Raw genomic sequence first — 25,071 nt, 5'->3', positions numbered from 1 at the left:
AAATGTCTGTTCTAGTAAAATTAACTTTTTTTTTTTAAAAAATATATCTTTATTGATTTCAGAGAGAGGAAAGGAGAGGGAGAGAGAGAGATAGAAACATCAATGATGAGAGAGTCATTGATCAAGCCCACAACCCGGGCATGTGCCCTGACCAGGCATCGAACCCGGATCACCTGGATCCCAGGTGGACGCTCAACCGCTGAGCCCCGCCCGGCTGGGCGTAAAATTAACTTTTAACAGTGCTAATTAGTAATGGCAGATTTCCATTCCCACTTTACAGCTTACTTTAGTTAATATTAAAGGGATTTTTATTCCTATCTCAAATTTCACATTTGTAGCTAGAAAAGGTGACCCAAGAACATATGATCTCAGTTTGAAATGGGAGAGGGGGGAATGTTGCATAAATCTGTATGTTTGGGTAATGTACATTTATATTATATTAAGAAAGAGAGACAACCTATTTAAAAAGCTGTCTTAAATTTATTTATCATAAGGATTTTTTTTCATTTAAAAAATTAAATCTCAGAACCATGGTTGGTTTAATTTTTCAGTAGTACCTTTAATATATGGGTTGTGTCACAATATTCTTTTTAAAAAATATATCTTTATTGACTTCAGAGAGAGGAAGGGAGAGGGAGAGAGAAAGAGAGAAAAACATTGATCTGCTGCCTCCTGCACGCCCCCGACTGGGGATCAAACCCGCAACCTGGGCATGTGCCCTGGCTGGGAATCAAACGTCGATTACCTGGATCCTTGGTCAATGCTCAACTGCTGAGCCACGCCTGGCTGGGCCACAATATTCTCATAGGTAATAGTAGTGTCCATTTTTATAGCCCATGCACTTGGTGTATCCCAAAGCTTCCTCAGTTTCTTGTGAACTAGCTCTGATCTCTGTACTAGTTATTACCATATCGAATCTAAAAAGCACCCCACACAGCAGTTGGAGTTACCTGAAGTTACCACACTGCAAGCTGAATGTGAAATATAGGCCTTTCTAAGAACACATAACAAAGCAGCTTTTTCAACTGGGACTCATTTATTGATTGTTTTTCAGTATTTATTGAGGACTAGGCTGTGTGTTGTGGATTAAAACATGGTGTCTGCCCTCCAAAAAAAGAGAAACAAAATGACAAACCTATAGTCTAGCTGAAGGGAGAGTGTGTACATACTAAATAATTAAATATGTGTATTCTCCACTTAAAAGAACACAGTATTTTACTGGAAATCATGCTTTAAAGAGGATAATCTTAAAACAAAGTATACTTTCGTATTAGAATATGATAAATAGTCAGATATGAGGGTTAGTGCATATGAGAAATCAGATATGACACAGGTTTTGAGTGTGAATACTAGACAAGTAGGAAATATGGAGGGAGGGGGACCTGACCTTAAAAAAAAAATTGAGACAATTTTTTTAGAGCAGTTTTAAGTTAACAGAAAAATTGAGGAGAAGATACAGAGATGTCCCATCTACCCCTTGCCCCACACATATGAGCAGTATCTTTTGGGGGGAAGATAATGACTGTCTTTGGCATACCATGTTTGAGGTGTTGGAGACAGAGTAGCACCTTTGATTTCCTTACTAGAATGCATTTTCTCAGTTTTATTTACCCAAAGACAGTGTTTTTGTTTTTAAATTAACCAGCTCCGAGCTCAGTGCCTACTACCTGTATGTATAGTAGATACTTAGGTATTTTTAGTGAATTCCAACCTTTGTCCCACATGTCCCTTTCCTTCTTTGTTGCTTCTTTCCTTTCATCGTTGAGAATTTGGTTGGATCGTTGCATCAGTTAGGAATTGATTCAGCTGCAGGGAGCAGCAAGCACTCCCAAAGAACATTGGCTTAAGTGAGCTAGAAGCCCATTTTCCTTTTACGTAAAAGTCCAAGCGGATGGCATGGAGCCTCGTGCTGTCAGGACCTTAGGGTCCGTCTCTCTTACCGCTTGCATGTGTGAGCTCTTTGTGCTGGACGGTGCAGTGAGAAGATGATGCTCAGCACCAAGCCCTGAGTCACTCCAGTGTTTAATCCAGTGTATCAGCAGGAAAATTTATATCTTCAGGAAAGAATATAAAAACATTCTGAGCCAAAACCTCTGTGTAATCTTTAATAGGAGGAAATATGGCAGTTGTTTGTGACACTTCTTATCTCCCCACAGGATATACTTCATGGTGACAGACACTGTTTTAATAATCAATTTTTAGCCTCAGAATGCTAAGCACAGCAAGTTGTTGCTTAATAATTATTTGTTGAATAGATTAATGAGTGGAAGAAAAAGTTTGGAAACTATTTTGTTATTCATTTGACTGCACTTCAATAGACATCCCAGTGTATGTTGGATGGAAAGCAATCCTCACAGACATGTATGGGTTTAAAAACAGTTATTTTTAATTTTTAATTTTTTTTTTCTTAGACTGGGAAGATATTATTTTCTTTGGGATTTAATTAGAATATTTTGAAATATTTTGGGCTCTCATTTTTTATTTCGTTTTAGATATGTCTTTATTGATTTCAGAGAGAGGAAGGGAGAGGGAGAGAGATAGAAACATCAGTGATGAGAGTTATTGATCAGCTGCCTCCTGCACTCCCCTTGCTGGGGATCGAGCCCGCAACCTGGGCATGTGCCCTGACCAGGAATCAAACCTTGATCTTCTGGATCCTATATTGATGCTCAACCATTGAGCCACACCAGCTGGGCTTGTGCCCTCATTTGCATTTAGTATACAAAATTGTCTAATTCAAGTAATAGATGATTTAAAAAAATAAAAAATAACAAAGTTAAGCAGGCAATGAACACTTCATCTGAATTGTTTCTCTTAATACAACAACCTATGAGATTAGGATTCTTTTTTTTTATATATATATGTCTTTATTGATTTCAGAGAGAGGAAAGGAGAGGGAGAGAGAGAGATAGAAACATCAATGATGAGAGAGTCATTGATCAAGCCCACAACCCAGGCATGTGCCCTGACTGGGAATCGAACCCCGATCGCCTGGATCCCAGGTCGACGCTCAACCGCTGAGCCACGCCCAGCCGGGCGAGATTAGGATTCTTATAATAAGGAAATAGACTGAGAAGTTTAACTTTCCTAAGGTCACAGAACTAGTTAAGGAATGGTAGAGCTTCCTTTGGGTCTGCGTGATTCTGGAGATGAGCTTTTAGCAATTATATAAGTAAGCTGAATAGAAAACTACACCATTAACTAGAATTTTGGTAAATTAGCATATGAATGTGAAAGATCTTAAAAGGCAGTTGAGAAAAATCATTTTTAGCCAAAAAACAAAGTTGTATTTAGGCGTCTGTAGGAAAGTCCCACTGTAGGGCTGCAGACTGATAACATTACTCTTTCCTGTTCATGACTATGCTGCTGTTGTGGAAAAAGGGCCAGACATGAATAATTGGGTGTGGTTGTGTTTTGGTAGAACTTTGTAAAAATAGGCAGCAGGCCTGTGGGCCACAGTGTGCTAGCCTGTGGTATAGTATGTAGCAGGTACTATTCTAAATACTTTATATGTATTATCCCATTTAAACCTCTTAACCCAAGAGGTAGGTACTTGTATTACTCCTACTTTACATATGAGGAGACAGGAACAACTAGGTTAAATAACTATTAAGTGGTAGAGCTAAGAAGTAAACCCAGCCTGACTCCAAAGGCCGCACACTCTTGCCCGATAGTGTAGTGCCTCTTCACTGTACATAACCTCTTTTCCTGTCAGTGTCATAGGATATATATGTATTTTTTATTATTGTTAATTTAGATATCTTATGTCTTGGAACCTATAACTTTTAAAAATAAAGAAGAATGTTCCTTAACAGATAAGTTGGTAATTCCCACTTTGCTGAGAGTTTTTATCAGAAATGGGTGCTGGATTTTGTCAAATGCTTTTTCTGCGTCTATTGATATGATCATATGATTTTTGTCCTTCATTTTGTTTATGTGATGTATCACATTTACTCATTTGCAGATGTTGTGCCAGCCTTGCATCCCCAGAATAAATCCCACTTGGTCATGATGTATGATCTTTTTAATGTATTGCTGGATCCAGTTTGCTAGTATTTTAGTGAGGATTTTAGCATCTATATTAATCGGGGATATTGGCCTGTAATTTTATTTCTTTCTAGTGTCTTTATCTGGTTTTGGGATTAGGATGATGTTAGCCTCATAAAAAGAGTTTGGGAGTTTTTCCTTCTCTTGAATTTTCTGGAATAGTTTGAATAGAAAAGGTGTTAATTCTTCTTTGAATGTTTGGTAAAACTCGTGTGTAGATTCATCTGTTCCATGACTTTTGTGTGCTGGGAGTTCTGTGATTACTTCTTCAATTTCATTAGTTATTATCGGCCTATTCAGGTTTTCTGCCTCTTCCTGATTCAGCTTTGGAAGGTTCTAGGAATTTGTCCATTTCCCCCATGTTGTCCAGTTTGTTGGCATATAGTTGCTCATAGTATTTTCTTAAAACCCTTCATATTTCTCTTGGGTTAGTTGTTATATTGCCTCTTTCACTTCTGATTTTATTTATTTGAGTCCTCTCTCTTTGTTTCTTAGTGAGTGTGGCTAAAGGTGCATCAATCTGAGTTATCTTTTCAAGGAACCAGCTCTTGGTTTCATTGATTTTTTGTATTGTTTGTTTAGTCTCTATGTCATTAATTTCTGCTCTAATCTTTATTATTTCCTTACTTCTACTTCCTCGGGGCTTTTCTTGCTGTTCTTGTACTACTACTTTCAGTTGTGTGTTAGATGGTTCATTAGATCTTTTTCCTGTTTCTTGAGATAGGCCTGTAATGCTATGAGTTTTCCTCTCAGGACTGCTTTCTCCATGTCCCATAGATTTGGGGTTGTTTTCTCTTCATTTTCATTTCTTTTCACGAAGTGTTTGACTTCTTCCTTGATTTCATTGGTAACCCATTCATTGTTTGATAGCATGCTCTTTAGCCTCCATGTGTTTGAATATTTTTGAGCTTTTTTATAGTGGTTGATTTCTAGTTTCATGGCATTGTGATCCGAGAAGATGCTTGATATGATTTCAAGCTTCTTGTATTTGTAGAGACTTGCCCTCTGCCCTATCATGTGGTCTGTTTTTGAGAATGTTCCCTGTGCTTTTGAGAAGAATGTGTATTCTGCTGCTTTGGGGTGAAATGTTATGGAAATATTATTTAAATCCATTAGGTCTAGTGAGTCATTTAAGGTCTCTGTTTTCCTGTTGATTTTTTGTCCTGATGATCTATCCAATGCTGAGAGTGGAGTGTTAAAATCCCCCTCTATGATTGTGTTGCTGTCAATATTCCCCTTAAAGTACCCCAAGAACAGATGCTCTACACGCTCAGAGAAACTTCTCTAGTAACAAACTATAGAAAGGATCCCTGAAAGTATAGTCTTCAAATCCGTTTCTCAAGCTCCTCTAAGTATACAACATTGAAGGTTGTACATCACTGCTGCGAGAGGTTAAACAATGCAAGATAAAACTTATTCCAACAGTTAATATACACTTTTCTCCAAAGACTTTGAAGTAAAAAGCACCAATGTAGTGACTGAGAGTTGTTTCAAAGATAAATACATGCATTTTATCTCTTTGCAGCGAGTTTCCATCCTGGAATTAACAAGCATTTTTTAATGTGTAGAAAGTTGATATCTTCTGGAGAGTTGTGTCATATAACAGCCTCTCATGTTAAGAGCATGTTGCAAGATTAATTATTTGGATAACTCCTCTTTTTGTAGCTTTGAGAGTGCTTACAGCTTTGCTGAAATCCAGCTTCCTATGAATTAATTTTACACTGCTCATTCCATGTGTCCACAAGGAGCTGCTGTTTGAAATCCTAAACATACACTGTTCCAATTTGGCTTGTTAATTTTAATACCTAGGCATTGGTTTTCTGTTATGTCTTGTAAAATACAACTATTATTTAGAGGATCATTCAATCTTTGATTAAATACACAAGTGAAGCACTTTGCAAAGTGCTCCTCTCCTGTGTGATGTGTTACAAGGAAACGTTCTTTAAGAAAGTTGCCTGTTTCCCCATGTTTCACTCACTTTGTAGCAGTTTCAGTTTTAAACATGATGAGACTCTAAAAGTGGTGTTTCACATATGTACAATTTGTAACCCTCCAGCACAGAATAAACAGGTTTTACCTCTTTTAGGAAACTCAAAGCAAATTGAAACCCTGAAATCTTATTCCTCACAGTCTGTCTTATGAGCTTGTGAAAATGTAAGAATTTCATCAATAACCTGAAGTAATTCATGCTTTGGTTCACTGGAAACTATTGAATTTCACTGCAAAATGACTTTTATGGTTAGTTTTATTATTTAAATGCTTTAGGTATAGGAATGTGTTTGAGCAAGAGTTACCTAGTGTGGGTTTTCATGGGTTAACAGTAATTTGTGCTAAATATCCATGTTTTTCAAGATATTCTCAGTATACAACATTGAAGGCTGTACATCACCGTTGTGAGAGGTTAAACAATGCAAGACAAAACTCATTCAACCAGTAAATATACACTTTTCTCAAAAGACTTTGAAGGAGCAAGCACCAATGTAGTGACTGGGGTGTTCTTTGAAAGGGAAATACATGCATTTTATCCCTTGGAATGATTTTCCATCCTGAAATTAACGACACACTTTGTATTATGTAGAATGTTAATATCTTCTGGAGAATTGTGCCATATAACAACCTCTCATCAATGAATATGTTGCAACATTCATTATTTGCATAACTTCTCCATTGGTTGTTTAGGGAGTGCCTACAACTGTGCCCAAATCTCGCTTCATACGAATTCCTTTCACAGCGTTCATTCCAAGTGTCCACAAAGAGCTGCTGCTTGAAATCCCCAATAGTCACTGTTCCAGTACTGGTTTGCTAATTTCACAACCTAGGCATTGGGTTCCTGTTATGTCTTGTGAAATACAAAGAATATTTCAAGGAACATTCAGTCTTTGAGTAAATACACAAGGGAAGTCCTTTGCAGAGTGCTCCTCTCCTCTGTGATTTGTTATAAAGTAAAGGTCTTTAAGAGAGTTGCCTGTTCCTCATGCTTCACTCTGGAGCAGTTTCAGTTTTACACATGATGATGCACTAAAATGCTGTTACACATGTGTAGAGTGTGTAACCCTCCACCACTGAATAGACATGTTATACCTCTTTTAGGCAACTCAAGGTAAACAGAAATACTGAAACCTTACTGTTCTTCAAAGTCTTTCTTATGAGCTTGTGCAAAAGTAAGGATTTGGTCGATGACATGATGTAATTCATGCTTTACTTCCCTGGAGGCGATGATTGAAATGAACATTTGTACAGACACGGTTCAATTTCCCTGCAAAATGACCTTATTTTCTGGTTAGTTTGATCATCTAAATGCTTTGAAAAACACTGTCACTACACTGGCACTTTCTCCTTCAAAGTCTTTTGAGAAATGTGTTTCTTTCCTGGTAGAATAAGTTTGTCCCGCATGGTTGAACCTCTCACAATGGTGATGTACAGCCTGCACTGTTGTATACTTAGATGCCTTAGATCGTGTGTGAACAACAGATGCCTATTGTGGGGTTTTATGGATTACAAGTAAGTTGTGCTACAGATTCATTTTTTCAAGATACTCTAAGTGCCAGGGTCCAGCCCCAGTCAGTGGTCCAGGGGTCCCCAAAGGTGTGAATGGCATCGGGGAAGAATGCAGGACACGGAGACAGCGTTCGGAGCATCAGGACAATCAGCTTCTCTCTTTATTGCCTTGTTACAACTGTATTTATACTATTTGATTTTATTGCTGGTTAAACAACATGACATCATGCTTTGTTATGGTTTCTGTTTTGGCCTTTCACAGTTAACGATTGTACCTTCTTATCTGACCTTTGCTAAAGAATTTACATCTGTTTAGGTATGTTAATTTTAGTCTTATCTATTGTTTGTATTTCTGTAGGCTATTCTACAGGTTCATCTCTAGTTTGTTATTTATATTCTGAAGTTACTATTTTATTGCTCTACCGTATAGCTAAAAGGAGAATAACTAGGCCAGCTTTTCTTATGTAAAGGTTATGCGAGTCCTAAGTAAAGGTTCTGCAGCTTGCGCATGATTGTTTTTAGCTATGGTGACTGCCTGCCTGTCTGGCACCCAGCCTCAGTCTCTCTGCTTACATTCCCTGCAGCAGTCCATCCTCATTGTAATACCCTGTGTATGGTTATTCTGTGTATGATAAGGGTTCAGGTGTAGATTGAAATAATCTCTTTCCTAGACTGCTCTTTCCTTGTGGGGATTCCCAGAGTTTTTCATTAATATAAACATCGCCCAGTAATACATTCCTTAGTGGGAACTCACTGATGGACTCCCTGTGGATTGCCCTGTGCCAGCAAATCAGCAGAGGCCCCAACCAAGGCCTCTTCCCTGGTGGGAAACTTCCTGTGGTAGTGGGCCTAACACGTCCCAAACTTTCTGCTGACAGTCTGAGTTCCTCATAAGCGGCACATAATTTTCCCGTACTCTTTGGGGCTTTTACTGAATCATTGTCTTTTCCAGTTCTGTCTGATTCCCCTGCTAGGGAAAAGTTTCCAGCTAGGGCAAAACTCTTTTCTGGTGAAGTGACTCGGGTAAGACACAGAGTGTTAGAAAGGGGAACAAGCATAGGAAGAGGGCTATGCCATACACGAAGTCCCACAGAGCATTTGCTGTGCACATGTCTCCTCCTTGCATACTATGTCAAGGAGCAAGGATGGAACGGCTTCCGGCATCTAAGTATAAACAGTGCAGGCTGTACATCACCATTGCGAGAGGTTCAGCCATGCAGGACAAAAATCATTCTACCAGGAAATAAACACATTTCTCCAAAGACGATGAAGGAGAAAGTACTAGTGTTCTTCAAAGAGAAATGCATGCATTTCATTTCATTGCAGTGAGTTTCCTTTCTAGAATTAACTCACATTTTGTACTGTGTAGAATGTTTATATCTTCTGGAGGGTTGTGTCATATAACACCCTTCATTTAGGAATATGTTGCAACACTCATTACTTCCCTAACTTCTTGGTTGGTTGTTTTGGGAGTGCTTACAACTGTGACCAAATCACACTTCATAGGAATTCAGCTCACAGCACTCATTCCAAGTGCCCACAAAGATATGCTGCTTGAAAGCCCATACATTCACTGTTTCAGTACTGGTTTGCACGTTTCACTACGTAGGCATTGGGTTACTGTTATGTCTTCTGAAATACAAGGAATATTTCGAGGATCATTCAATCTTTGAGTAAATTGACAAGGGAAGTCCTTTTTTGAGTGCTCCTCTACTCTGCGATGTGTTATAAGGTAAATTTCTCCAAGAAAGTTATGCAGTGTGTGTTTCCCTGGATTACAAGTCATTTGGGACACATAATCCGCGTTTTTCCACATTCTCTAAGGAAACAACATAGAAGGCTGCACATGAGGCTTGCAAGAGGTGAAATAATGCATCCCAAAACTTATCCCACCAGTGAAAATACACGTTTCTACAAAGACTTTGAAGGAGCAAGCACCAATGTAGTGGCTGAGTGTTTTTTCAGAGAGAAACACACGCATTTCATCCTTCTGCAGTGAGTTTTCAGCCTGGAATTCATATGCACTTTGTACTGTGTAGAATGTAGCTATCTGCTCGGGGGTTGTGTCATAGAAGCACCTTTCCTGCAGGAGCTTATTGCAACATTCATTGTTTGGCTAAGTTCTCTAGTGGTGGTTTTGGAAGGTCTTTCAACTTTGGCCAAATTCCGCTTCGTACCAATTTTTTTTCATAGTGCTCTTTCCAAGTGTCCACAAAGAGCTGCTGCTTGAAAACCTACACATGCACTTGTCCCATGCTGGTGTGCTCGTTTCACTACCTAGATATTGGTTTCCTGTTATTTCTTTTAAATTACAAGCCTTCTTTCCAGGGTCATCCCATCCAGGAAATTGACAAGGGAAGTCCATTTTTGAAAGCTCCTCTTCTCTGGGATGTGTTCTAAGGTAAATGTCTCCAAGAAAGATACCTATTTCTCCATTCTTCACACAGTTTATAGCAGTTTCAGTTTTAACACATTGTGTACTGCTCACGAGTTTTCTCATGTTTCACGCCCCATCTGTTAAGTACTGCTCACGAGATTTCTTGTTTTCCTGCGCCATCTTTTAAGGACCACTCATAAGTTTTCTCGTGTTTCATGCCCCATCTGTTAAGGACCGCTCACGAGTTTTATCGTTTTTCACGCGCCATCTGTTTTGGACCTTAGATGTCAACACAGTGACTTGTCTACATCGAATGAAGCAATCTCATTGGTGGAAACCGTGCAGGTCAATCTACAAAAAAACTATATAATTGCACCAACCCATAAAGCATTGCAGTTACATTGTATTTTGGTCATTCGAGTAGTCTTTGTCTTCAAGTTCCTGGCGCTTAAAAATTCCCTCTCTCAGAAAAAGGAAGGAAACCAACGAAACTGATACACCTCTGGAAGTATTTAACAATAATTTATCAGATATTCCTAGTGAGAAAGAAGATGCGGATGACTGTTTTGACGATTCCGGAGACGATTCTACTGACTCTACTGACAGTGAAATTATTAGACTTGTAAGGAAGTGCAAGGTGGAGGTGCTTTCAAGTGATTCTGACATGGACGAAGCTACTGATAATTGTTGTTCTGAAATTGACACACCACCACGCTTACAGATGTTTGAAGGTCATGCTGGGGTCACTACATTTCCTTCTCAGAGTGACTCTGTACCTCGGTGACCAATCTCTTTTTTGGTGATGAATTGTTTGAGATGTGCAAAGAGCTGTCCAACTATCACGATCAAACCGCAATGAAATGCAAAACACCATCTAGAACACTAAAGTGGTCTCCAGTTACACAGAAGGACACCAAGAAATTCCTTGAGCTAATTATTCTGATGGGTCAAACAAGAAAAGATAGCTTGAAAGACTGTTGTTCAACAGATCCTTTGATATGTACCCCTATATTTCCACAGATAATGAGTTGCCATAGATTTGAGCAAATATGGACATTCTGGCATTTCAATGATAACACCCAAATGTACAGTAGCTCGGGGAGACTTTCCAAGATTCAACCTGTGCTGGATTATTTCCTGCATAAATTTTGAACAATATACAAAACAAAGCAACGGTTGTCTTTGGACGAGTCAATGATTCCATGGAGAGGAGGTTTAAAATTTCTCATGTACAACCCAGCGAAAATAACAAAATACGGTTTACTTGTTCGGATGGTGTGCGAGAGTGACACCGGCTATATCTGCACTATGGAGATATGCACTGCTGAAAGAAAGAAATTGCAAGAAACTGTTCTTTCAGTCCTTGGACCCTATCTTGGCATATGGTACCATATTTTCCAGGATAATTATTACAATGCTACATCTGCTGAATTGCTGTTACAGAACAAAACTAGATTCTGTGGGACTATTACGAAGAGTAGCGGTTTATCGTCAAATTTGAAAATGAAAACATCAAGAATGAAGAAAGGTGACATAATATTTTCCAGAAAAGGCGATATTCTTCTCTTAGCATGGAAAGACAAGCGGGTTGTCTGAAGGATATCAAAGATCCATGACACTTCTGTCTAGACAACAGGAAAAAAAATAGAAAAACGGGAGAGAATATTGTAAAACCTACCTGCATCAAGGAATACAATGCCCACATGAAAGGCTTTGACCTTGCAGATCAATTCTTTTCGTGTTGTTCCATTCTTTTTTTAAAAAAAAATTTTAATTTTTGTTTAAAATATTACAGATGTCCCTTTTTCTCCCCAATGGCCCGTTCCACCCCATCCTTTCCCCCTCCCCAGTCCCTCTCCCCACCATTGTCCGTGTCCTTGGGTTATGCCTTTATGCATATAAATTCTTTGGTTATTCTCTCCCCCTCCACCCACCCGCCCTCCTCCATCCCTCTGACATTCGTTAGTCTCATCTTTGCTTCCATGTCATTGAATCTATTCTGTTCATCAGTTTATTAAGTTCTTTAGATTCCTCATATAAGCCAGATCATGTGATATTTGTCTTTCACTGCCTTGCTTATTTCATTTAGCATAATATTCTCCAGGTCCACCCATACTGTCCCAAAGGGTAGGAGATTCTTCATATTTACAGCTGCGTAGTATTCCATGGTGTGAATGTCCCACAGCTTTTTATCCACTCAGCTACTGATGGGCACTTGGGCTGTTTCCAGATCTTAGCTATTGTAAACTGTGCTACTATGAACATTGGGGTGCGTATATCCTTTCTGATGAATGTTTCAGGATTCTTAGGATACATTCCTAGGAGTGGAATCACTGGGTCAAACGGCAGCTCCATTTTTAGTTTTTTGAGGAACCTCCATACTGTTTTCCATAGTGGTTGCACCAGTCTGCATTCCCACCAGCAGTGTACTAGGTTCCCCTTTCCCCACACCCTCGCCAGCACATGTTGTTTGTTGATTTGTTGATGGAGCCATTCTGACAGGTGTGAAGTGACACCTCATTGTGGTTTTAATTTGCATCTCTGATGATTAGCGACGTCGAGCATTTTCTCATGTGTTTCTTGGCCATCCGTATGTCCTCTTTGGAGAAGTGTCTATTCAGGTCCTTTGCCCATTTCTTAATTGGGTTGTTTGTCTTCCTCTTGCTGAGTGCTATGAGTTCTTTGTACACTTTGGAAATTACCCCCTTATCAGATTCATCCTTGGCAAATATGTTTTCCCAGACCATGGGGTTCCTTTGTATTTTGAGGCTGTTTTCTTTTGCTGTGCAGAAGCTTTTTAGTTTGACGTAGTCCCATATGTTTATTTTTTCTTTTGTTTCTCTTCCCCTAGGAGATGTATCAGTGAAAAGTCCACTACGTGGGATGTCTGTGACTTTACTGCCTATGTTTTCTTCCAGGATTTTTATGGTTTGGTGACTTACATTTAAGTCTTTTATCCATTTTGAGTTTATTTTTGTGTATGGTGAAAGTTGGTGGTCTAGTTTCATTTGTTTGCATGTATCTGTCCAATTTTCCCAGCACCACTTATTGAAGAGACTGTCCTTACTCCATTGGATGCTCTTGCCTCCTTTGTGAACTATTAACTGACCATAATGGTGTGGGTCTATTTCTGGGGTCTCTGTTCTGTTCCATTGATTTATGTGCCTGTTGTTGTACCAATACCAGGCCGTTTTGATTACAGTGGCTTTGTAATACAGTTTGAAGTCTGGTAATGTGATCCCTCCCACTCTGTTGTTTTTTCTCAAGATGGCTGCAACTATTCGGGCTCTTCTTTGGTTCCATATAAATTTTTGAAATGTTTGTTCTAGGTCTGTGCAATATGCTGTTGGTATTTTCATAGGCATTGCATTAAATTTATAAATTGCTTTGGGGAGTATAGACATTTTAATGATATGAATTCTTCCAATCCATGAGCGTGGTATATTCTTCCACTTGTTTAAATCTTCCTCTATTTCTTTTTTCAGTGTCACGTAGTTTTCTGAGTACAGGTCTTTTACATCCTTGGTTAAGTTTATTCCTAGGTATCTTATTTTTTTAGTTGCAATGGTAAATGGTATTGCTTTTTTAGTTTCGCTCTCTGAAAGTTCATTGTTGGTGTATAAGAATGCCATTGATTTCTGGATGTTGATTTTGTATCCAGCTACCTTGCCAAATTTGTTTATCAAATCTAGTAGTACTTTGATGGAGTCTTTAGGGTTTTCTATGTACAGTATCATGTCATCTGCAAATGGCAGTTTTACTTCCTCCTTTCCAATTTGGATACCTTTTATGTTTTCTTCCTGTCTGATGGCTATGGCGAGGACTTCCAGTACTGTGTTGAATAAGAGTAGTGAAAGTGGACATCCCTGTCTTGTTCTGGTTTTTAATGGAAATGGTTTTAGTTTTTGCTCATTGAGTATGATGTTGGCTGTAGGTCTGTCATATATGGCCTTTATTATGTTGAGGGATGATCCCTCTATTCCCACTTTGCTGACAGTTTTTATCAGAAACGGGTGCTGGCTTTTGTCAAATGCTTTTTCTGCGTCTATTGATATGATCATATGATTTTTGTCCTTCATTTTATTTATGTGATGTATCACATTTACTCATTTGCGGATGTTGTACCAGCCTTGCATCCCCGGAATAAATCCCACTTGGTCATGATGTATGATCTTTTTAATGTATTGCTGGATCCGGTTTGCTAGTATTTTAGTGAGGATTTTAGCATCTATGTTCATCAGGGATATTGGCCTGTAATTTTCTTTCTTTGTAGTGTCTTTATCTGGTTTTGGGATTAGGGTGATGCTGGCCTCATAAAAAATATTTGGGAGTTTTCCCTCCTCTTGAATTTTCCTGGTATAGTTTGAATAGAATAGGTGTTAATTCTTCTTTGAATGTTTGGTAAAACTCACCTGTAAATCCATTGGGTCCAGGACTTTTGTTTGTTGGGAGTTTTTTGATTACTGCTTCAATTTCATTAGTTGTTATCGGCCTATTCAGGTTTTCTGACTCTTCTTGATTCAGCTTTGGAAGGTTGTATGCTTCTAGGAATTTGTCCATTTCCCCTATGTTGTCCAATTTGTTGGCATATAGTTGCTCATAATATTTTCTTACAATCCTTTGTATTTCTGTTGGATCAGTTGTTATATCGCGTCTTTCATTTCTGATTTTATTTATTTGGGTCCTCTCTCTTTGTTTCTTAGTGAGTCTGGATAAAGGTACATCAATCTTACTCACCTTTTCAAAGAACCAGCTCTTGGTTTCATTAATTTTTTAAATTGTTTTTTTGTCTCTATGTCATTAATCTCTGCTCTGATTTTTATTATTTCCTTCCTTGTACTTCTATGGGGGTTTTCTTGCTGTTCTCGTTCTAGTTTTTTTAGTTGTTGTGTTAGATGGTTCATTAGATCTTTTTCTTGTTTCTTGAGATAGGCCTGTAATGCTATGAATTTTCCCCTCAGGACTGCTTTTGCCACATCCCATAAGTTTTGGGTTGTTGTCTGTTCATTTTTGTTAATTTCCACGAAGTGTTTGATTTCCTCCTTGATCTCCTTGGTAACCTATTCATTGTTTAATAACATGCTATTTAGCCTCCATGTGTTTGAATATTTTTGAGATTTTTAATAGTGGTTGATTTCTAGTTTCATGGCATTGTGATCCGAGAAGATGCTTGATATGATTTCAATCTTCTTGAATTTGTAGAGACTGCCCTGTGCCCTAACATGTGGTCTATTTTTGAGAATGTTTCATGTGCACTTGAGAAGAATGTGTATTCTGCTGCTTTGGGGTGAAATGTTCTATAAATGTCAATTAAATCCATTAGGTCTAGTGATTCATTTAAGGTCTGCGTTTCCCTGTTGATTTTTTGTCTTGATGATCTGTCCAGTGCTTACAGTGGGGTGTTAAAGCCCCCCAGTATGATTGTGTTGCTGTCAATCTGCACTTTAAAGTCCCCCAAGAATTTTTTTATATATTTAGGTGCTCCTGTATTGGGTGCATAAATGTTTATCAGGGTTATTTCCTCCTGTTGGATTGATCCCTTTAGTAATATGTAGTGACCATCCTTGTCTCTTGTTATGGTCTTTATTTTGAAGTCTGTTTAGTCAGAAATAAGAATTGCTACTCCAGCTTTCTTTTCCTTTCCATTTGCATGGAATATTTTACACCATCCCTTCACCTTTAGCCTGTGTGATTCTTTTGCTCTCAGGTGGGTCTCTTGTAGACAGCATATATTTGGGTCCTGTCTTATCCATTCAGCTACCCTTTGTGTTTTCATTGGACCACTTAACCCATTTACATTTAAGGTTACTATTGATATCGACTTACTTAGTGCCATTTTCCCCCTTTATGCTGATGTACCTTTCTCTCACTATTCCTTCTTTTTCTTAAAGCAGTCCTTTTAGCATTTCTTGCAATGCTGGTTTAGTGGTACTGAAATCCTTTAGCCTTTTTTTTGGTCTGGGAAACTTTTTATTTCACCTTCAATGTTAAATGATAGCGTTGCTGGATAAAGCAATCTTGATTGCATGTTCTTTCTTTTCATTACTTGCAGAACTTCATGCCACTCCCTTCTGGCTTGAAGAGTCTCTGTTGAGAAATCAGCTGTCAGCCTTATGGGGGTTCCCTTGTAGGTCACTGCTTGTCTCTCTCTTGCAGCACTTAATATTTTCTCTTTGTCCTTGACATTGCCATTTTAATTATGATGTGTCTCGGAGTGGGTCTCTTTGGGTCCCTCTTGTTTGGAACCCTGTGTGCTTCCTGAACTCATGTGGCTTTCTCCTTCGCCAGCCTAGGGAAGTTTTCTATCATTATTTCCTCCACGAAGTTCTCTATCCCTTGCTCTCTTTGCTCCCCCTCTGGCACTCCTATAATGCGAATGTTGTTTCACTCATGTTGTCCCAAAGCTCCCTTTGACTGTCTTCATGTTTTTTAAGTGTTTTTTTCTTTTTGCTGCTCTGATTGTGTGATTTTTTCTACCTTGGCTTCTAAGTCAGTTATTCTATCCTCTGCTTCATTGAGCCTGCTTTTAATTCCTTCCAGTGCATTCTTGATATCAGATACTGCATTCTTTTTCTCTGTCTGATTTTTGTTTATATTTTGTATCTCTTTTCTCATGTTTTCACTAAGGTCCTCGATCTTATCATCTAGAGTCTTCTTAAGTTCCTTGAACATCTTCATCATCAATACTCTGAACTCTGTTTCTGATAACTTGCTTAACTCCATCTCATCAAAGTCTTTTTCTGACGATGTTCCTTTTCTTTAATTTGGAGGTTGTTTCTTTGTCTCCCCATTTTGGTAGGTCTTAGTGTTTGTATCTCTATATTAGATATATTTGCTGTCCCCCAGTCTTGTGGGATGGGATTTTGCCTTGTGGGTCCAGTGGAGCCCAGAGGTGTGTTTTCCTTACACCTCTGAGCTCTTCGCTCCTGGCGTGTCCCTCTTGTGGGTGCTCCTTTTGTGATTTCTTTATGTTCTCCTGTTGTGGTTGGGTCTAGATTGTTGTAGATCAGTCCTTGGGAGAACCCTCCTCTCAGGTTGGCTAACTGTGTCTCAGCCCCAACCTCGATGTGTAAGCTGTTGTATGGGTGCTGGCAAGGCAGGACAATACACAACTAAAATTCAGGAAACAAGAGGTATCTTACAAAATATCTTGACAGTCACAATGAAAATAACCCATGTGAAAATAGAACTGGAAGGGTGAAGGGAGAACACACACACACAAAAAGAAAATGCATAAAAAGAAAGAAAGAAAGAAAAGTAATGCTTAGAGAGAGAGATGTATATTATTGTTAATACTGGTGAATATTTAGAAAATAATAAACTAAAATGTAAAAAATGAAGAAGCTACTGGGAGATAACAGAAGCAGAGAAAAGATTCTGAAAGAAGGTCCAGCAAAAAATTAAGGGAGAAAATAGGAATAGGATAATAGTTGAAAATGAGAAAACAAAAATACAATAAAGAGAATAAGAGAAACTAACAATCGGACAGGAAGACAGAACGGGGCATAATGAAAGAATGAAAGAAAAGTAGAAAAAGACAAAAGAAAAAGAAGAAAAAAGTTATGCCAATGGATTGAGAGGAGAGAGAGAGACAAAGCCCAGGCAAGGAGGGAATCCAGTAAGAGATTTGTGGGAAACTATAGAGGAAAGCAGTAAACTTGGTTATAATGATAAAGTCCCAGTCGTAAGCAGGGATATCAAGAAAGTCTTGATATTAGAAGCAAGGATGAAACAAAACAAAGCTGATAACTGAGACAGAACCAAAAACAAGCTAAGCAAGACAAAATTCTTTTATAAAAAAGAGAAAAGAAAAATTAGTTTAAAAAATGTTTAAAAAAATTTAAAAAAATTTTTATAAAATTTCAAAAAAAAAGAAAAAATGAATTGTCTCCCCTTTGTCTTCTTCCTAAGGAAAAAAGAGAAAAAATAAACCCAGAAACAAAAGGCAAAAGACTCAAAAACCAAAAAAAACAAAACCAAACCAAAAAAATAAAAATAAAAAAAAATAGTCAATTAGGTGAGTTTTTTCTGGGCAAGTTATGTTGTCTGAGGGTCACTGTTTTGTGTGCTGATTTCAGTTCTCCTGGGAGGTGCTTGTGTAGCAGCCAATGTGAGGAGCCGTCTAGGTTTGGCTCTGGTGTCCTTATGCAGATGGCTGATCTGAGGCTCTCTGTGGACCACCTCCTCTTGTCAGCTATTTTGCAACCTTGTAGTGGCCTGGTCTTACTCCAGAGTCTCCTGTGGAGTCTTTAGGGTGCAGTGTGGCTAGTGTAGCCCAGGGTATCATTCTCCTTAGAGGTGCCGCTGTCAGGCACTCACTCTGCGGGAGTGAGTTAATCTCTGCTCCACCGCCAGCTCCTCAGTCCTACCATGTCCGCCGATTCTAGTTCCCCAGGCTCTGGCCTGCTGCAGCTTCAGATTGTGTTCAGCCTGTTGCCTTTTCTGTATGGGCCGTTTCGGCAGCCTGGGCTCTGGGTTCGATTAAGAGCACATTCTGGTGAGCCCTTTGCCTGCCCAGCCCCCAGCAGGGGTTTTCAGTGTTTCCTCCAGTTCCCAAACAACAGTCCCCAGAGTCTTATTCCTGTAAAGTCCTCCTGTGATCTGCTCTCCCTTCCCCCTCAGGACTGTGCCCTGCTGGTGTGTCTGGGGCCTCAGTGAGTGGGACCCGCCCCTTTCCTGTTGGGGGCGGGGCTCCTGGCTGTGGGAGAGGCAGGTGGGCTCTGCCACTCCCTGCTCAGCTCTGGTTAGCTGGTCACACTAGGCCTGCCCCTCAGACCATCTACTGTGCAGACCCCAGTTACAGCCTCCGCTGGTTGGTCTGTGCAGTGCATGCCTGGAAGGTGGCAGTCAGTTCCTCAGTCAAACTCACAAACACACAAAGCAACACATGGGCAGAGAGTCCACCCTGCAAGTTCCCCCCGCCCTTGCTCCAAGGCACCCAGCGGGAGGGGACCCAAAGTCAGCTCCACACAGCTCCCTGCACCGCTGGTCTCAGCAAAGCTGGTGCAGCACCATGCGCCACCACGGCGCCTGTCAGGGCTGGTCATAGATCCCAGCCTCTCGGCACTGTGAGCTCAGGGCAGGAGGCACCCTCAAGGCTGGTCACAGATCCCAGCCTCTGGACACTGGGAGCTCAGGGAGGGATGACACCCTCAGGGCTGGTCACAGATTTCAGCCTCCTGGCACCGGGAGCTCAGGGCAGGAGGGCTCCTCCCCTCCCTGCACCTCGCAGATTCAGTGCTTTCTGGGGCTCAACACACTGCCCCACAGGGAGGCAGAGGATCCCCGTGCACAGGTGCTCAGCACAATCCTCTGGTTCCTTACCACTTGAGTGCCACAGACCTTGGGACAGCCTTCCCTATGGTCAGCACCCCGAGCATTAGATGCCAGTCGCAGCCACCACTAGAGGCTTTGCTTCCTAGGAATGCGCTGTTCCCTCCAGGCCTCATAGCTCCCCTGGGACCCTCTGCCCTGTGTACCGGTGCTCCTTCCCCTCTGGTAGCTCCAGGTGGGGACCGACGCTTTTGAATGCCAACCACGCTCCTGAGGGGAGGGAGCTTTGCAGTCTCCAAGGCTCCGGGCTTGGAGCTGGGGACAACTTTCAGGGGGACTCCCCCTTTCTATGGCCGCCCTCTCCTACCAGACTCTGTGATGTCTCTTCAGTGCTCCCCACTCGCACTCCGTCCACTCAGGTATGTTTCTCTGGTTTTTCCAAGCTGGCTACGTAGGATTTTAGGAGGAAATTGAGTCCATGGCTGGGAGAGGGGGCGCTCTGCTGCTTCTCACAGTGCCACCTTCTTGCCTCCCCTCCTCGTGTTGTTCCATTCTAAGGAAAACGAAGAAATGGACAAAAAAAGTAGTGCTGTACCTTATAAACTGTGGACTTTTCAATTCATTTAGAGTGTACAACATCCTCAATCCAAAAGCAAAAATGAAGTATAAACAGTTTCTGCTATTGGTGGCGAGAGACTGAATAATGGATGACAATAATGAAGGCTGTCCAAAACCAGAGACAAATCTGTCCAGCCCTTCCCCTGGGAGTGCAAGGAGAGCACCTCGTAAAGATCCACCCAAAAGTTTGTCAGGTGATATGAAGCAGCATGAACCTACGTGTATTCCAGCGAGTGAAAAGAAAAAATTTCCCACGAGAGCCTGCAGAGTTTGGGCAGCCCATGGAAAAAGGAGTGAATCTAGATACTTATGTAAATTTTGTTTGGTCCCTCTTCATAGAGGAAAATGTTTTACGCAGTACCATATGTTTAAAAAGTACTAGGAACTTTAATTGTTTAATTGTTTAATTGTTTTTGTAAATAAAAATGTTATAATTATTGAAAAACAGCACCTAAAGTGTATTATGATCTGTAGTTATGATTTAAATAACGTGCAGTTTGCCCCAAATCATGAGGTCCCAGGCGTATGTCTTAGAGATTTCTATGCGGCACGTAATGTGTTAAGCATGTTGGTGGACTACAATCGCTGTTTAACATATGTAGAGTGTGTGACTCTCCAGCACTGAATACACACCTTAGAGCTCTCTTAAAAAGCTTAAAGCAAATTGACATGCAAAGACATATTTTTCTTCAAAGTCCTTCTTCAGGATACATGGAAATGTAAGGGTTTCATCGACAACATGAAATAATTCATGCTTTAGTTCTCTGCAACCTATAGAAATGAACTTTTGTACATGCTCATCTGATTTCACTGCAAAATGCCCTTCTCTTCTACTTTCTTGCATCTTCTGAATGCATTAGGTGTAAGAGCGTTTTTGAGCAAGAGGTATGCAGTGTGCGTTTTCCTGGATTGCAAGTCATTTGTGCTACAAACCCCATTTTTCCACATTCTCTAAGGAAACAACATTAAAGGCTGCACATCATGCTTGCAACAGATTAAATAATGCAACGCAGAACTTATTCCACCAGGGAAAATACACTTTTCTCAAAAGACTTTGAAGGAGCAAGCACCAATGTAGTGATTGAGTGTTCTTTCAGAGAGAAATACATGCATTTCATCCCTCTGGAGAGAGTTTTCATTCTGGAATTCATATGCATTCTGTACTGTGTATAATGTTGCTATCTTCTGGAGGGTTGTGTCATAAAAGCACCTTTCCTCCAGGAGATTGTTGCAACATTCATTGTTTGGATAAGTTCTCTAGTGGTGGTTTTGGAAGGTCTTTCTACTTTGGCCAAATCCCGCTCCATACGAATTTCTTTCACAGTGGTCTTTCCACAAAGAGCTGGTGCTTGAAATCCTACACATGCACTTCTCCCATACTAGTGTGCTCATTTCACCAACTAGATATTGGTTTCCTGTTATTTCTTTTAAATTACAAGCCTTCTTTCCAGGGTCCTCCCATCTTTGAGAAAATTGACAAGGGAAGTCCATTTTTCAAAGCTCCTCTTCTCTGGGATGTGTAATAAGGTAAATTTTTCCTAGAAAGACACTTCTTTCTCCATGCTTCACACAGTTTGTAGCAGATTCAGTTTTAAGCATGTTGGTGGTCTAAAAACGCTGTTTAACATATGTAGAGTGTGTAACTCTCCAGCACTGAATACACACCTTAGAGCCCCTTTAGGAAGCTTAATGTGAATTCACAGGCAAAAACATCTTTTTCTTCAAAGTCCTGCTTCAAGGCACATGGAAATGTAAGAGTTTCATCGACAATATGAAGTAATTCATTCTTCAGCTCTCTGCAACCTATAGAAATGAGCTTTTGTGTATGCTTGTCTGAATTCCACTGCAAAATGCCCTTCTTTTCTGCTTTCTTGCATCTTCTCAATGCACTATGTGTAAGAGCGTGTTTGAGTGAGAGTTATGCAGTGTGCGTTTTCCTAGATGCAAGTTCCTTGGGCTACAAATCTGGGTTTTTCCATATTCTCTAAGGAACAGCATTGAAGACTGAACATCACGCTTGCGAGAGATGAAACAATGCAACCCAGTACTTATTCTAAGAGTGAAAATACACTTTTCTACAAAGACTTTGAAGGAGGAAGCACCAATGTAATGACTGAATGTTCTTTCAGAGAGAAATACTTGCATTTCATCCTTCTGGAGTGAGTTTTCTTCCTGGAATTCATATTCATTTTGTACTGTGTAGAATGTTGCTATCTCCTGGAGGTCTGTGTCATAGAAGCACCTTTCCTCCAGGAGATTGTTGCAACATTCATTGTTTGGATAAGTTCTCCAGGGGTGGTTTTGGAAGGTCTTTCTACTTTGGCCAAATCCTGCTTCGTACAAATTTTTCTCACAGTGCTCTTTCCAAGTGTCCACAAAGAGCTGGTGCTTGAAATCCTACACATGCACCTCTCCCATACTAGTGTGCTCGTTTCACTACCTAGATATTGGTTTCCTGTTATTTCTTTTAAATTACAAGCCTTCTTTCCAGGGTCCTCCCATCTTTGAAGAAATTGACAATGGAAGTCCATTATTGAAAGCTCCTCTTCTCTGGGATGTGTTATTAGGTAAATTTCTCCTAGAAAGATACCTCTTTCTCCATGCTTCACACAGTTTGTAGCAGTTTCAGTTTGAAACCTGTTGGTGGCTAAAAACGCTGTTCAACATATGTAGAGTGTGTAACTCTCCAGGACTGAATACACACCTTAGAGCTCCTTTAGGAAGCTTAAAGTGAATTGACACGCAAAGACATCGTTTTCTTCAGTCCTTCTTTAGAGAACATGGAAATGTAAGGGTTTCATTGACAACATGAAGTAATTCATGCTTTAGCTCTCTGCAACCTATAGAAATGAAGTTTTGTATATGTTCGTCTGAATTTCACTGCAAAATGCCCTTCTTTTCTGCTCTCTTGCATCTTCTCAATGCATTAGGTGTAAGAGTGTGTTTGTGCAAGAGGTATGCAGTGTGCATTTTCCTGGATTGCAAGTCATTTGGGCTACAAATCCGCGTTTTTCCACATTCTCTAAGGAAACAATATTGAAGGCTGCGCATCACGCTTGCGAGAGATTAAACAATGCAGCCCACAACTTAATTCACCAGGGAAAATACACTTTTCTCAAAACACTTTGAAGGAGCAAGCACCAATGTAGTGACTGACTGTTCTTTCAGAGAGAAATACATGCATTTCATCCTTCTGGAGTGAGTTTTCATCCTGGAATTCATATGCATTCTGTACTGTGTATAATGTTGCTATCTTCTGGAGGGTTGTGTCATAGAAGCACCTTTCCTCCAGGAACTTGTTGCATTGGGGTAGCTTGACATGGCCCACATTTAGATATGCAGGAAGAACTTCCTCCTGGGGCATCTGTCTTGAGAAGTCTGGTGGAAAGTGTAGGGAGACGAGCTGGAGGTCTCACACATGGGAAGTACTGGAGGCATTTTGAAGATTGATTGGGAAATATTGATAATCTAAGAGACAGCTTTTTCAAATTGCTGGAGCTTCGTTGTAACAGAGAAGGGTAATTGCCTTCTCAATACCCACTCTGTCCTTCCTGAGCATCAGAATCCTGGGTTGTCAGGGAGACTATGTGTTCAGCTAAGAGACTGGATTTTTCTGGCCTCCCTTTCAGGCAGAAGTGGTAAGTGAGATGGAGGTACAAATTACTGGGCAGAATTTCTGGAAAATATCCTCAAGTGGGTTGACTTGCTAAAGAGGAGTATTTTCCTGACTTCTTTCTTTCCTTCCTGTTTCTGACTGAAACATAGGTGTGGTGGCTGGAGCACCAGCATCTGTCTTGAACCATGAGGATGAAAGCCAGGGACTAAGGTTGATGTGCCAGGAAGACAAAGGGAGCCTGAGTCCCTGCTGGCACGATAGAATGGAGCTACCACTGTACCGGGCCTGGGCTGTTCAGCTCAAGGCTTTTTTAACTGACTTCCTCCATTTGAGACAATAAATCCCTAATTCACTTAAGACACAACTGTTAGTAAAAAGCAGTTAGAAATCAATTCCTAAGTGGTACATTCCTATTTCACTTCTCACTAGAAAAGTGGAATAAATTTTTCCTAACTTTGTTTTGGGTGCTGTGAGGTGGGTGGGAGGGTGTGAAAATTACATCCGTCCCAGGAGTCTAAGTGGACTAGTGGCTCATCTTTTCCTGGAAAAAGAGTGAGTCTGCATTTCTGCCCTTCGGACCAGGTAGGCAGGTGTGAGGTACACTCTCAAGTTGGGGAAAAACTGAGTGTGGTGTAGATGGGCCCAGGGTCCAATCCAGTGACCAGAATTTAGCCCAGTGCCCTAATCCTTGGTCCCAGTTGACCCCACCTATAAATATTGTGCCCTAGGGGCATGTCAGACTGCCATCTACCACCCTTCTCCAAAAGGGGATCTCCTCACCCTCTGAGACCAGGAAAGTCCCTGCTCTCCTCCCTGTGCCCCTATCACATGACTTCAGTTTGTTACCTTGTAGGGTAAGAATCTGCAGGTGTGGCACTCATCCTCATTGTTCCAGGAGCAGGAACCAAGACCAACACCATCGTGCATCCCGGCTTCCCTTGCGACGAATGCAGCCAAGTAACTGAGTTCTACTCAAGGGCAATATGAGCAAGGGTAACCCCCCACTGGCATAAACCTAGGAGGCACCATTCACCATACGGAGATACAAGCCCAAGGGAGAGGCCGGTGCTGCCCCAGCCCCACTTGCTCTCCAGAGACGGAGAGTTTGAGTGGACAGCAGCGAGGCCGAACACGACAGCAGAGCTCTGAGCAGAAACCTCCGCAGCAGCTGCCCCCGAACGGGCAGGGCTTGGTCAGTGACGCCAGTGCTCCTATTTTTATGTCTCTGCTTTCAACTCGGGACCAACCACAGGAGGTCAAATGTGCCCACACCAAGCACACAGGGTGTCCTGCTTCCAGTTAGCCTGCCTCGAGCTTCCCCGGCCCACAGCCCCCCATCAGGGCACACAGGAAGCCCCTCAACACAGGCTCCTCGCTACAGCAAGCTCAGAGTCCATCGGCTCTGCTTGTTTGGTTTTTTGGGGGCGGTCCTCACCCATTTCTGCACTCCCTTCCTGCTGAGTGCACGGCAGAGTGGCTTCAGCGCTAGGATTGACGGGGCCAGAATCTCTGGTGATAACGAGGCTGCCAACCAGTCCTTGCCTGAGCTTTTCAGGTTAGCACTGGGTCTCTTTTATTCATAGAGTTCCCTTTTGGTCATAAATTCAATTTATTGAGATTCTGTTTCCTGATATTTGTGGAC

General features: G+C 40.8%; 1 long non-coding RNA gene and 1 pseudogene across 1 annotated transcript in view; one reads left to right on the top strand and one right to left on the bottom strand.

Moving 5' to 3' along the window:
• LOC148090217 (uncharacterized) overlaps window positions 1-25,071 on the top strand; it is a 51,268-nt gene that overhangs the window by 4,214 nt on the left and 21,983 nt on the right. The window lies entirely within an intron of this gene.
• On the bottom strand, window positions 5,301-5,373 carry LOC148090218 (small nucleolar RNA U3; annotated as a pseudogene).

Source organism: Miniopterus natalensis, unplaced genomic scaffold (assembly GCF_054644295.1).
Source record: "Miniopterus natalensis isolate mMinNat1 unplaced genomic scaffold, mMinNat1.hap1 Scaffold_75, whole genome shotgun sequence".
Classification (NCBI taxonomy): domain Eukaryota; kingdom Metazoa; phylum Chordata; class Mammalia; order Chiroptera; family Miniopteridae; genus Miniopterus; species Miniopterus natalensis.
Note: the sequence above shows the minus strand (reverse complement) of the source record. Positions and strands in the feature narration are given on the sequence as shown.